Source organism: Pelobates fuscus, chromosome 11 (genome assembly GCF_036172605.1).
Source record: "Pelobates fuscus isolate aPelFus1 chromosome 11, aPelFus1.pri, whole genome shotgun sequence".
NCBI classification, from domain to species: Eukaryota; Metazoa; Chordata; class Amphibia; order Anura; family Pelobatidae; genus Pelobates; species Pelobates fuscus.
In genome coordinates, this window is record NC_086327.1 from 27,357,407 (window position 1) to 27,372,919 (window position 15,513).

General features: G+C 37.6%; 1 protein-coding gene across 5 annotated transcripts in view; it reads left to right on the forward strand.

Annotated features, from left to right (window-relative positions):
- LOC134577623 (carnitine O-palmitoyltransferase 1, liver isoform-like) overlaps positions 1-15,513 on the forward strand; it is a 51,792-nt gene that overhangs the window by 7,675 nt on the left and 28,604 nt on the right. Inside the window, exon 1 of one of the 5 annotated variants that reach the window (XM_063436466.1) lies at positions 4,062-4,150. The exons of 3 other annotated variants lie outside the window; for them this stretch is intronic. The gene's annotated coding sequence lies outside the window, so the exon portion shown is untranslated. Of the gene's footprint in view, positions 1-4,061; positions 4,151-10,561; positions 10,607-15,513 lie in introns of those variants that run through there. One more of the 5 variants, XM_063436467.1, reaches the window with a different exon arrangement.

Consider the following 15,513-nt stretch of genomic DNA (forward strand, 5'->3'; position numbering starts at 1 on the left):
AGAGCTTGCTTACTTAAATATCTTGCAGATTATTATTAGAAATTATCTGGCAAGTGTACCTACTATAACAGATATTTTTCAAAGGGAGTCTGGTCTTAATGTTTGCATGTGTTTTTTTTACCTATAAATAGATTAATGTAATCAAATATTCTAATAATACAAAATATTATTTTAATTAACTATCAGACTTCCTGAATCTCTTACATAAACATATCCAACGTGTCGATTGCCTGATTCTATTCCTGGATCAGTTTAGGATACTGATCCATGCATAAAGTATTCTGATATAAATTGCTGTACCTATGGCAGTGAGATGGCTCAGTAGTTAAAGCTCCAGCTGTCGTATATCAGTTTTTTTTTTGTAATTCTTTGCAGTTAATATGGGCACACCTGTCTTCTAGTCACTAGGCATGCAGCGCAAAAACAGGGAAAATAAGCATTAGTGCGTGTACACTTGCATGTAACCACACTTTTTGAAACCCAGACAATTACAAGCTCCCTTTATTAAAGGAACACATTTGTGTTAGGAATATATGTGTTCCACAGCCTCTGTGGCACTGCTCCATTTTAAAGGGTTAAATAACCCTTTATTTACTTGTCAATTTCCAGAGCCAAGGTCCACCTTCTCCGTCATCTGATGGGGGGGACTAATTGCACATTACGGAGTCAAACTCTGTGAAAGCTCCAGAAAGTATCTCAAGTGGCCTTTTCCTCTTCAATCACTCTTGACAGCTGCGGGTATGACAAAGCTTGACAGCAGTAGTTCTGCCATTTGTCAAGCTTTATCAAGGGTAGGAAAAATACATAAGACAAAGTAGTTCTTTCAGTGAAATTCCAACAGTCTGTATGAGTATTTCATAATGATTTTATCTTTATCAAATGCATATGTTTTTCTTGGGAATGAGGTTACAGAGCCGCTTTAACATGGCAACAAATTATGAAGAAAATATTTTAAAGGCTTCAAAGACCTCCAAATTGACAGCATACTGAAACTGCTGAGACAGCGTGGTCAGATAAACCAGATAAGGCAACCAGATGTAAACTGTTAAATTACCCTTTATTCACTACCCTGATTTTAGCGCTTTGGTCCTGGGTTTTGGCCACCTCCTTCTTGTCATCAAATGGGGGAACCTAATATGCATGCATTGCAAGTGCCACGTACATTAGTCCTTCCCCATAGAAACGCATTGCCTCTATGCTTTTCTACAGGGGCTTCTCTGATACTGCACATCCTCATGTAGAGCGTGAGGACGCACAGCGTCGTTCAACAGAGTAAAAACTCTGTGATACTCCAGGAAGCGCCTCTGCTAGACAGAGACAAAATATGCAAAGATCTGCTTTAAAGTGTTTAGTCATTTTTTATATGGACAGTCCATTCAAAGATGGCAGACACTACTTCACTGGTTACGGTTTAGTTCCCTCTGAAGCTCAAGAATTGGACCATAGACGTTTGGTTATTTGGCTCTATGTGCAAGCTAGCATTCCAAGAGGCTAGTTAAGCAACATATTTTGTAATAAGTTGAAAGGGGGGAAAGACTTATCTGCATGCTTACCTGTATAAACTTTCAGGAGCTGCAACCAGTTAAAGCTCTATTGATTCAGAAAAGTCACCTTTAAATATCTACCATCCTAAATATATATTTTCAAGGTCAAGCATATGGATATAAAAATAACTTTTTTTTTTTCCCACCTTGAACTTCACACATACCCTTCTCTACAGAGAGATAAGCACAAATCTGTCCAGTAGGTCACCTTGTTATATTAATGCCCCTCAAGGACTTTTAGATTTGGCTTAAAGCCTATCTCTAACGCTTTTGTTAAACTGTACCTGTAGGGCTGTGCTGTAAAGTGAGTGACGAATACGGTAAGAGAACCATCCTACAAGTGATTTTCTTTGTCTACAATACAGCATTTTCAGCGTATGTGATTACTCCTCCAGTGAATGGGTATCAGACTGTTAGATTGAATAATTCATGGAAAATAAATGTAGCCTCTGTACGTCTTTGTTTGAAGTAATTCCCCTGGATTGTTGTTTCTGTAGTGCTTTATTCTTCAGAGACCAGGAAATAAACATGCCTGTGAATCCTCGTGTTCCTGTTGATTTCAGTGAGACACATACTCACATGACCAAAAGTATGTGAACACATACATGCTTGCTGTACATGTAATTCCCATTTTGTGGGTTTTTCCCCCCTTGCTGATAAAACAACCTTTTAGTTTTCTCAGACTAGTTTCCAATAAACTATTAAATCCACAAGTGAGGTTGGACACGGATGTTGGCCTCTGACTTGCATTCGTTCTTATGTCATCCTGAAGCTGTTCAGGGTAGTTAAGGTTAGGTCTATATAGATCCATGCTTTGTACTTTGTGTACGCGTGTGTTGTCATGTTAAGACAGGAAATTGCTTCCTTCAAACTACGATCACAAAGTTGTAAGCACTAAAGATTCTAGAATGTAGGACTTATTCTGCAATGGTAATATATTGAGGACCTAAATGGGCTGGTAGCCATGAACCATTAAATGAATTCCCATTCTATTATTCCTCATTGATAAAACGTTATAGTTGTCACTATACAGATTACTAGATGTTGATATATGATTGAGTCAAATGACAGTGAGCTTTACACTGCTGAAACTTGTCATGTAGATTTGCTTCACCTTAACCAAAGATTGGTCATAAAAGTCTGTTCCATAAAACTCCAAAGGAACCGTTTTCATTCTACTTTTGCTGCTGGAGCCTTGCTTGTGGACTATAATTAACTCTCTATATCTTTAGAGGGGTTTTTTTTTTTTTAAATTAAATACAGGTTATACAGTCAGTTGTTAACTAAAGTGAGAAATCAAAATGAATTTTAAATTTAAAGGGACCCTCCAGTCCCTTTAATGAATAACCTTGTATGTTGACACATTTGATAGAAATGCATAACTGTACTTTCTCATATATGCACATAACTAGCCTCCCAGACATACACACATTTAGTACTTATTACTCAGAGAAACATTGTGGTCAGGGAAGTAAACGCTGTGTTTTGTTTAGTTTAGTTTATGCTATGGAAACTGTTCTATTGTAATTATTCAAGTCATCAGTTCATCCCATTGTACAGCGCTGTGGAATTTGCTGGTGCTATATAGATAATAATATAATAATCACAGTGTTCACTGAATAGATTCCTAAGTGCCAGACACAAACAAAATTTAAACACATCTTTTTTTTTTTTTTTTTTTTGTCTTGTGTGTGTGTGTGAATTAGGTATGAAATTGACAGGCATCTGTTGTGCCCCAGGGAAAAGCCTCACTGGCGATTAATTATATTTGAATTCTGTTGCAAAAGAAAAACCTGATAAGTTTGTTGTATTGTCTGGCCACTTTGGTCAGTATTCGCTGACAGCATTAACAAAATCACTGGGACAATGGGCTTTCTACAGCACACTGTATGGTTTATTGGAATTAATAATCACTGGAACAAGACTTTACTTAACTGTGGCACCGCTTTGTTGCATTTGCCATACGTATTCGGGTGCACTTCAAGCACCCATGGATTATTTCAGTTAGTTATGCTGTGCTGTGAATTTCTATTTATTTTTTTTCTCCATCAGAATTTCTAATTTGTGTTGCTCCACAAGCCCACTGTGTTTGTCCTTCCTTCACAACCTGCTGTGTTTTCCTTTCTCTGCTTATATAATGTGGTACATGATGCCATGACTTAGGGTTCTAGTTGACCTTTTGGTTTTCTGTAGTTGAAAGCTGACAATTGAACTACAAATCCCAGAACCCATTTCTGTGCACATGATGATGTCAGTAATCAAACTTGCTTGAAATGCAGAACTTCAACTTTTTAAATGCTTTACCTTATTTCTCAAAGAAAGGGGAAAAAATAAAAAAAAGTGGTTCAGAATGGAGTGTTCCTTTAAACACCTTTCCTAATGTGGCTCATCTTACACAATGCTCATTTAACTTCCTTATATTCCAGCCTCCTTTATCCCTCAGATTGGTGAGGCGTTGACTTAGCTAATGCAAACATGTCTAACCTGTTTGGTGGAGATCACCTAGAGCTGGATTATTTCTGATCCCACGAAGTCAGGTACTGAACTGCTTCTGTTCCTGCCAGTGTGGAGTTTTCATTTCTCAGGGAGCAGTGTCACCCTGAAAGGTAAGAGGATGAGTGCGAGGAAACAACGCTTGATAATGGCATTATTCCATGGCGTGTGGAATGTTAGATATTTTAGTAACAGCTGACAATCTTACTCTCTAGTACTGTTCTTCAAGTAGTGTGTTGTCCTCCTATCGCTACCTTTCTAAGCATTTCTTTACTCCGATTTTGCTTTAACCCTTTGTGTGCTAGAGAAACGGGCATCTTAAAGCATTTATGGCAGAGGAGTGTGTGAAGGTACGGTAGTGTTATGCAGTTTTTTCATTGTTTGTAGTTGCGGTGACATTCAGTTCTAAAATCAATTGCCTAAACCCTTTACAACTTCAGCAACAGTGTAGAACCGACCAATTTCTATTATGCAGACAGACATGCTGGAGATTCAGCAGGACACATGCTTTCTGTGTGTGTATGTGAATTAAACTTGTATTCCTAGTGCTATAGTGTTCACCTACCTATGTAGGTGTCCCATCTGTGTAAGGGTTTGGAAAGTACGGTTTGCTTGCCTTTCTTGCTTTGCTGCACTGGTCTCACCCCAGCTACACCACCTGCCTGACTGAGATAGTCTGGATTGCATGCTCACTTGCCTTCCAATCCTTCCCTATGGGAATGCCTGAATGGCTGAAATCATCAAATTGCTGTGCTGCTCCACTGCTCCCAGGCGACTTAATTGAGCTGAAGTATTTAGTTTTTTTTAGTTGTTTTTTTTAACTGCAAGTATATTGTGTTTGCCTTTAGTGGTTTTGTTTGTTCACAGATCACAGCTTGCTTTTACATTTCATGCCTCTGTGTGAATTTCCCTCCCTCTCCACTCTTACGTTATGTACAGAAAATTCGTAGAATTATTTCAATTTATTTTCATATAAGTATCGTTATTGATTTCTTCTTCTTTTTGTGGCCAAGATAAACCTACTCCAAAACTAAAAAGTTCTGTCTAGTTAAATATTACTAGTTGCATTTTCAGTTACAAGATGCAAAATGCTCAGCAAATCTTGCCCTAACTCCTTTTGGAGAATTTTGTTTTTAAATGTTCCTTAATTAATATTAAAGCCCCTCGCTACAAAGTACCACAATGGTCCTGTGCAACATGTGCTCCCACAAAAATTATAATTGTTTGTAATCTTTTTTTAGTCAGTTATCATATTGGGAAGAGGTTAATCCTCATAATAAGGGGAAAAGTCTTTAGGCCACTTACCAGCTTCTATCTGATCGGTTAAGTTAAATAACAAAACAATGTTTGATTCTTTTGTAGAAGCGTATGTTATATAAAACATTTGTGGAACTTTGCAGAGTATGTGTGTGTCTGCATATGTACATACATACATTTTTTTTTTCTTTTTTTAATTCTTCATCCATCATTTTTTTTATAGGATGACTGGACTTTAAAAAAAAAAAAAAAAAAAACAGCATGTACAGAGGCTCTGTTAATAAATAATCATAATTTATAATAAAAGGCTGTTTTACATTGTGCTGGAAGTTTTTTTTAAAAATAATTCAAAGACCCAACAAGTTCTGTGTAAGATGCATGCTGTTTTTCGTTGACCTGACTGATTTACATAACCATGAAAGCAGACTCAGTATTTGGTCATCTCCAGTCAATAAGTAATCCTGGATTAAAGGACACTTTGTCATTTAAAGCATCAACGATAATGAGTTCTAACATGCGAAAACATAACATAGATTAAAATATATATATACGCGCACACACACACACATTTTGAAGTTCTGCATTTGTCATGCTTTGCAGTTCTGCTGTGAGATCTGCCAAGACCAGGAAGTGACACAGCCTTTAAAGATGCTCTGTTAAGCCTGCTGTAGTGGCTATGGTTCCAAGAGGGCCCTGGCGCACACACAGTGTAATTTGTCCAACCCTTTTTAACAACTTGCCTATGTTCCCTAAGTGCCCGTGCCTGCAGGCCCTGCATTCAAATTATTTATTTTAAGAATCTGAAAGCTTTACTAGAAACATCCAGCTTCTCATGCAGAAAGAGGCCAGGTTTCCCTCAGGTACCAGGGACATCCAGGGAAGTTGTCATACTGTTCTAAAATTATTTTGTCAAATTACACTATGAGGGCATCAGGGCACTCCTTGCAGCATTACTACAGCAGGCTATGAAGCATCTTCCTTTAACTCACAATAGCATTGCCAAGCTTATCCCATAAATGCCTGATTGCTAAAGGAGTCTGGGGAGATTTAATTCCATTGTCAGTTTTCCATTGCAGAATAGTGCCATGCAAGAAATAGGTGATGACATCCATAACAAATATTACTACAGTGTAAAAGGGAAAGATTGCAGTTTTGAAGTGAGGGGCAGAAAGGCTGGACATACTGAGTAAAACTATTAAACTGAATAGTAACGATAAGAGACATAGCAGTAACCTAGACTACACTTTGCACCTAACAGGAATTACCGTAACTGTATTCATTTTACAGTCACCCCTTGCTAGATGGGCATTGAGAGAATTTTGCATGCTGACAATTTGTTACTTAGCTGGCTTACTCTATCACAGTTTTTTGTTTTTCTATTACATTTGCAAAAATATGTTCTACCTTCATTAGCCTTTCAGCATAACATATTGGGGAATAGAAACTGAAGAACGAAGAGGCTTAATGGGGCAATGAAGTGGTCTGTGTGCCAGGTCCCTCGGGTTTTAACCCTTCACATGTAAACATAGCAGTATCAGAGAAACTATGTTTACATAGCAGGGTTAATCCAACCTCTAGTCGCTGTCTTCCTGACAGCCGCTAGAGGCGCTGCTGCGACGTTGGATGCGAAATTCGCATCCAACGTGCAGAACGTCCATAGGAAAGCATTGGGAAATGCTTTCCTATGGACGGTTTGAATGGGCGCGCGGCTCTTGATGCGCATTCCGCTCCACTCGGGAGCTGACGTCGGCGGGGGCAGAGAGGTCACCAGCGCCGAAGGAGCCCGGCGCTGGATTTAAGGTAATTGGCTGAAGGGATTTTAACCCCTTCAGCCCAGCGAGAGGGGGACCCTGATGGTGAGGTTCCCCCAAGGATGACATAGTGTCAGGAAAATTAGTTTGTTTTCCTGACACTATAGTGGTCCTTTAAATTTGTACTGTTTATCAAGCTCACAGCAGCAAGCTGTAGCAAGTGGGCTGTTAGTTCATCCAGTTATGTCTGGTTGTTTGATTCCTAAAAGCCTAATGATTTAGGTTTATTCCTTTTGTGCCGGAATGATCGCAGTGTTTTTTTACACATATTGTATATCGGGGTTGGGGAGGGGGGGGGGGGGCTTTTGTTTTTTTAGATATTTATTAAAGCCATAGAGTTTATAATCCCCCCCCCCCCATACTAAATATAACTCCACTCACACTAGGCATCAAAACCACATCAGTTTAGTGTAGTGTCTATAGGCACCATCACATGGTTTTTGTGTTTAGAAAAGGTTTGGCTAAAACCAGGATCTCCCTGGCATCAGTAGTTCACCCTCTCTCCCACCAGATTGATTATTGAATTGTTTATAACTGGAACCAGACTGAGAGCATTGGTGGTGGACTAGTCCTGTGCTCTTAGCTGGCCAGGTTGGACAAAATTGATACTTAAATATACTGCCCATTAAATAATAATTGAACTTTTAAAAACAAGCAACTCTTGTAGCATGATGTAGTGGTTATGGTGATTGGAGTGTTCCTAAAACACAACATTGGTGCACCCATTGTTTGTCTGAAAGAGTACATATTCTGCAGACTCCTGACCAGCACTTAACTATATTTACTTATATATATTTTTCATTCACTAAAAAAAGATAGTATCTGTAGCCTGCTGACTTCGCCTTAGTTTTGTGAAAGGAGATAACAGACGTAATTGCAGTGGTAGGTAGCCGTATAGCTGGAACGCGTTTTCCAAGATGCTGCCGTTATAAACAATTGGGTGCAGGGAAACCATGACTGGGCCTTTCATTGACCAATAACCAATGCAAAAAGCATAAGTCGTTATATTGCTATGTGTCCCCCTTCAATCCCTGTCTTTAAAACTAAAACAAGACCTAAGGGCATTAGCAGAGAGGATAGGGTCTGCTTTTTTAACTCCGCTCTCATTCTGTGTGACTTTCTAGTTCTAGAAAGCAGTGTAATCTAGAAGATCGTTTCAGAGTTGATAAAGATTTGATATTATCCAGTCGTTGATTGACATGTGCGTAATGTCACATGTATTGAAATATGCTGTGTAAATAATCCTACGCTGACACGGGCTGTACTTTACAGGTTTCAATCTAAACAGAATGTACAGTGTAAATTTACAGCGGAGACCATATATTTATACAATGCAGAGTTTTATTTACACTTAGCTCTGTCACCCTACATGACATTGTAATCCAGCACCATGAAGGATCTATAGGTAAAACGTTGCATCGTTCCTTAGTGTATGAAATCTGATCTAATCTAGCTATCTCTCTAGCTACCTGACTGTCTTGGAATATGTCTGGGAGTTTAACTGTCTGTTCCTTACATTCCAACACCACTCACTCCCTTTTTTTATGATGCTGGTTTGTTAATATGGAGCATAGGGCACATTCCTTTCTAACACACACCTGCCATTTTTTACATCTTACCGCATTAATATCACATTTGATTTTTGGGTATGTAGAGGCAGAATATAATATTTGGGATAAATAGTCATTCAGTTCAGGTATTTTTAATGTGAACCTGTCATGTCAGATCTGAGTTCACAGTTCTCTGAAAAGGTGACTAGGTTCATAATACAATATATTATGTAGAGGTTGGTTTTTTTTTGTTTTTGTTTTTACAAACTTGTGTTTTGTTCATTAATTTGGTGTTGCCACAGGTTTATCAAGTACTGAATTAAAAATATGAATCAATAAGAGAGAAACGGCTTTCTTGATGTGTTAATAAATCTTATCTAGAGTCATTGTGATCACTTAGGGAACCTATAGTCCTGAAAATATCAATAATATTTTTGGGGACTATTGGTTCCCTCCTATTGCTGTCATCACTGCCCATTCCCCTTTGCTGCTTAAAACTAAAATTCTATAAAGACTACTTACTTTTTTCCAGCACACATTGTAGTGGTTGTGGTGCTTGAAGTCTTTCTGTAAGCATATAACACTGCAGACTTACATTTTACATTCTTCATTTTCCCTTTTGTCTTTGGTTTGCTTTTACAGATTGTTGGGAAGACATTCTATAAGGAAACTGCTTATACAAACACTCCAGGCACTATAACATCATCAAATTAAGTTGTTTTGGTGCCAGGATGTCACTTGTGCTGGCTCACCTTAAGGGGTTAAACCGTTCTCACAATATATACATATATATAAAATCCAAAATGTAAAATAGAATTTTAGAGAGAAGTGAAGGATTAATTAGAAACATGTTGTGAAGGCCACGTGTGCAGACTTTTTTTTTCCCAGTACAGAATGTCAACACATAACAAGAAAGTCAAAAATCCGGCAAACTGCAGAATCGCTTGATATGATTTTTATTGTTTTTGCTTTAACATAAGCTAGGATAATTAAATGGATGCACATTTGTGGATGTAAGGATGTATATCTATTGCATGAAATGCCATTTAATTTATCTGTAAGTTATGGTTTTATTGACTTCAGAAAATATGTAATGTTTAATATGTACAGATTTTCAGAAAAGTCTTCTGTTCATAATTTTTATTCTGCAGCAAAACCATATCCTGTTTTGGTTTGCTAGTGTGTAGGCTGCAGGGGTCTTTTACTGCTATCAGGCATGCATAATCTTTCTCCTATACATATAATTACTTGTTCAGTGTTTTGTGTAGGCGTTGGCCAGGGGTGTCTGTTGAGAATAGTCTAAATTGACTTTAGTCTCATGTCCACTCCCAAGCTTTCACCAGGTTCTTTATAAAAACGTGTCCACACCTTGTTAATCAAATTGAACTCCCACCAAAGGTGAGACCGAGAGAAAGCAGGATATAATATTGACAGGTGTAATGCTAGCCTTTAATGTTCGTCTAGTGAGAGTTTAACCCCTTAAAGACACGTGACATGTGACGATTCCCTTTTATTCCAGAAGTTTGGTCCTTATAAGGGGTTAAGTTTCTATAATTTCAGGGTGTGTGTAATGAGTCTGGAGAGGTTCAGAGCTTATAGACCTTTACCAGTACTTCCAAGTAGAGAAAAAGTTGCGCCATTTAAAAAAATAAATAAATTAAATAAAAAATTTATTATAAAATGTCTAATATTCAGCAAAAATGTGGAATACTCATTTTTAGATTGGAAACAATTTTAGTTTTGCCTGGAGTATCCCTTTAAGATAGCTCACCTACCCCTCCTTTACCCTGTGTGTTGCAAGCTGGGAAGGTTGCCAATAGGTGTGTATTTAAATGCATAGCTTGTGTGATGCCGTAACCTTTGCTCTGTATTTATATCTACGCATGTACATGTGCTTGCTGAACTGCTTGATCCCAGTCCTTATCTGTCTAACTCACAGAACTTCAATTAGGTCACTATCTAATCATTCACATTTATAGATTTATGATTTAAGAAGAAACTGTGTGATTGTGACGATCTGTGTATACCAGCTAACAGGTGGTAAAAATGATGTGTTTTGTATAGAAAAGCACTCCACTTTTATTATGTTCTTTGGAGCTGAGCAGATTGACAGGTAAATGTCCTGAGAGTTGTTGTCTTTAAATGTATGGTGTCTTTCTATAACTTTCAATTTCTTTTAGGGGGATTTAGAGCAGGGGATGCCAAAAGGTAAACCCCCTCCCACACAGTCAATATTTTTGACTGTATTTGAATATCTTTGATTGTGTTGTTTTTTAATTATTTGAGATCCCTGAGGACCTGAGCTCAAAAATAAATTGTTTGTTTAAACTTATTTTATATTTTTTGTTCTGGTATAATAAATACTTTTATGCTTACCTGGATTCCTGACTTCTCTTGGTTCCTGGATTCAAACATCAGTGACAGTGAGTAGGTCTGTGTAGCCCCTCATTACCATCAGGCAAGGCACCCTCAAGGCGATCTTAAACTACACATTCTGTGGAATAAGTGTGTCACTTCATTTATTTGTAACAGTATCACACTATGTTTTGTTGATATATTTTTTTCTCTTTCTATATACATACTTTGTTGTTTTGGTAACCATCTGGGAAGGTTACCTTGGGAAGCTGTTGACTTTTTTTTGTTATATTCACCAAGCACTTATTGCCATATAAGGGAGTAAATAGTTTTTGGTTTTTATGTTGTACACAGCTAATGTTAAGGCTGTCAGAGCATCATGAGAGTTGTAGTACTATATCAGCCGGGGAACAAACTTTGGCTACCCTATCTCCGAGCAATTCCTAGGAAATAAAAGGACTCTATTTAGAATATGATGGCATGCTATTGGTTCTTTACTGTTTTGCATAGCCTTACTTTATCTAACTTCCATCTCCATTTATGAACCTGAACCCTGATTTTTTTTAAATTTTATTTTATTGATTCAAGAATGTTTGAAAAACTAGCTATTTAATGAGTTTAAGGAGCACTATGGTGCCAGGAAAACAAACTCTTTTTCTTAGCACTATAGGGTTATTAGGTCCCCCTGTCCCGCTGGGCTGAAGGGGTTAAAACTTTCCTATGGATGTCAGTGTCTTCCCACTGTGATGTTCACATGAGAATCGCGGAAGCGGCCTCTAGTGGCTGTCAGGGAGACTGCCACTAGAGGCTGGATTAACCCTCAGTGTAAACATAGCAGTTTCTCTGAAAGATATCATATACAGGGGTCACACAAGTGCCATAGAGAAACATAGGGGGCTACAATAACTGCAAAGAACAGACCTATTGAAATAATGAAGGCTGCACATACTACATTTATACAGGCACGCCACATACAAACACGGAGATTACAGCTTTGGAGCTCCTTGATACACAGGTAACAGCAATTTCTATTGCTTTGGAGCACTGGGTTGTTTTCCTCTAATTTGGCAAGAATTGGGGATTTATGAACGCCCAACTCTTGAGTTTACAGACTGAACTAGAGACACTGTAATATGTAATCATTGCACTTCCATTTTTTTTTCTATTTGGCCACTGGCTGCTAAAATTAACATTGTTTTAATGTTTGGATCCTGATTTCAGCTGTTCGGACGAGATGAAACAGCTGCAGGGTTAAAACTAGGGGGACCTCGCACACTGACCACTTCATTGAGCTCAAGTGGTTTGGGTGCCTGTAGTGGTCCTTTTAACTTAATTGCAGAGTATGCTTAAAAGCACACGGTTTACTTGTTTTTCCTCCTACTAGAACATTGATTTGAATTGTGAGCATGCTGGGGATATGCTCCATTTTTAAAATGGCACCTAATAGTAACTGAGTGGTGGTTTCCTATGGTATATTATTAACAGTATTGTTGAAAGGAGACTTATTCACTTACTTACGAGCACACAGGAGCTAGCTAATGACTGCTCAATAAGAAAGTTGGTCCCTAACCACTGAGATGCAATTAACCCCTTAAGGACCAAACTTCTGGAATAAAAGGGAATCATGACATGTCACACATGTCATGTGTCCTTAAGGGGTTAAACAATGCTTATCACATTGCAAGAAGCTGATTTTGTAACCATTGTGAGCGTATATAGATGAGGATGTAGAATTGTGTTTGTCATCATCTACAATTAACTTTGCCAGTGTTCTAATTATTGTAATTTTTATTACTTTTTTCACATTTACATCCATTTTATATGTGCACATATTTTAAATTGATCTTTTGTATGTGTTTTGTCATTTGACTGATATATACCCAGTATCACATGTGATTTTTGTCATGCATCCTGTTGGAAACACTACATTTGAATAAAAACACTAAATAATAATTGCAAAGAAAAAGTGTTTTGTTTCAGGCTTGTGCTAAACCAGATAATTTTGTTGAGTTTGTAGAATTGGGAGTGAATTTATAATGTGAGCTGAGAGCACAAAATTGTCTCTCCTTGCTGCCAAACTATCTGCATTAGAAAACTAAATAAAACACCCTTACAATTATCAGGGGAATCGCTAGCCTTTACCTGCACTGTTACAATAGAACATGTGATACGACATCTCTGGCAAGAATAGGGGATTTATGAAAGTCCAACTTCTGAGTTTACAGACTGAACTAGAGACACTGTAAGGGTAGACAATTCAGAGGAGTGAGGTTTGATAAGAGGAACTGTGATTATTAGGTGTTCTTAGGACATGTTGGCAGGCCAGTATGTCTAGTGGAATTTTTTTTTTTTTTTTTTTTTTTTTACAACATGCAGGCTGTAATTAGAAATGAGTAGTAGCTGCTATTAACCTCGAAAGAATGTGGTGGTTGTGTGTGAGGACAGGGAGTTGGGTCAAAGGTAGTAGGAAAAAGGTGGGGTACCTGAATACATTCATAGTCTTGGTGACCAAGAGCAGGAAAAAAAAGAGTATAATTAGTTTGCTGTTGAAAGGACGTGCAAGATTGCATCTTGTGTGACTTGAATTAGAATTCACCCTTCAGCCTAGAGATGTTAATGTTTTTGTATGTTTGTACAAACCAGCCATTAGTACAGTAGTCTTTAACGCCTATGTCACAACCTCATTTGTTCTCTCTTGTATTTTTTTTTTGGGTGCCCATGGGTTGGACTAATCACATATTATTCATCTGTCCCTAGGTACTTTTGTGTCTAAAATGTTCTGCTGAATTTATATTTGAATATATAATAAAGAAGTACCCCCTAGTAGGATTTTGGTCAATTGAAGAATAGATCACTGAGCTAATTATACTGTTGGAGAATTGGTCATCAAGCAAATGCCTTAACCCCTTAAAGACCAAACTTCTGGAATAAAAGGGAATCATGACATGTCACACATGTCATGTGTCCTTAAGGGGTTAAACAATCCTGTCAAAATAATCTGCCTATCAAAACAATATTTTTGTGATTAGATGCATTCATTTTCTTGAAATGGGTCATAAATTTTTAAAGCATCATAACCACTTTCCCTCATTGCAAACCATCATCACAAATCATGTTGGCGAGTGGACCACAAAAGCAGTGATATGCCACCATGGTGTCATTCGGATTGCAAAACAGACTCTGAATACCTTAAACTGATTTTGAAGTTCATCTTGTCCGAAGAGCTGAAATCACGATCCAAACATTAAAACAATGCTAATTTTAGCAGCCAGTGGCCAAACAGAAAAAAAAAATGGCAGTGCAATGATTACGTATTAAGGCAGCACTTGCTAGCCATTCGCCATAGTCACAAAATAACCAATAAACCTAATATAAAAGGCCTATGTGGTAAATATTTGACTCCCATCTATATAATCAGATGTCCCAGCAATGTTAGAGTTAAAAGATTAGAGGAAAACAACCCAGTGCTCCAAAGCAATAGAAATTCCCAGTGCTGTTACCTGTGTATCAAGGAGCTCCAAAGCTGTAATCTGCGTGTTTGTATGTGGCGTGCCTGTATACATGTAGTATGTGCAGTCTTCCTTATTTCAGTAGGTCTGTTCTTTGCAGTTATTGGTAGCCCCCTATGTTTCTCTATGGCACTTGTGTGACCCCTGTATATGATATCTGCAGACTCCACTGACTAAGGGACACTTTAAAACTATTACCCATGTAATGCAGTGAACAATACGGTTTCAGGTGTCCTCATAGACATGTCTTCTGTCACCCATGATTCTTATAATGAACAAAGCAATATAATGTCGGGAATGTCCTCTGTTCTATAGCGTCTAAACCAGTTTGTCTCTTGTAAAGACTGTTACTCTGACATTCCTTCTGTAGAATCAGCAGGGTTACCTGTCTGAGAAAACCCACTTTTTTTTCTTTTTAAACAAATTTCTGAATCAACAAAAAAAAGTAGAATGGAATGAGAAAATAAAATAACATAGGTGGTGTAGCAAATAAAGGGAATTACAGGTGTGAATGGGAGAAGTACCAGATAAACTGCCTACAAGGTGAACACAGCACTTTTTATAAAGACTGCATGTTTCGCAAATGTCTGTTTAAAGTCCAATGGATGATGTGTTGTGTAACTAGGTTTTCCAGTGAAAGTATTGTTTTGAAGATTTACTACAAAGTAACAGGATCTGCTGTCTTGATAACTGAATTACCATGTGATAAACTTTAGCATTGTGATCTCTTGACAATTGTAAATAGTTGCCAAACCAGATCAATTGATGGCTAGCAAGAAATAGAAAGGACAACAATAGTTTTTTTTTGTTTTGTTTTTATTAGGATGAGTTGCCATATGAATCATCTGGGTTTTTTTTTCCAAGGCTATTACTTTTATGATGAATCCTCAAAATGTGTTTTGTTCCTCTCAACAACAAAATATTAATGCTACACCATAACACTATCTCTAAATCATAAAATAACATTGTAGTGTTAGGAATACATACATGTATT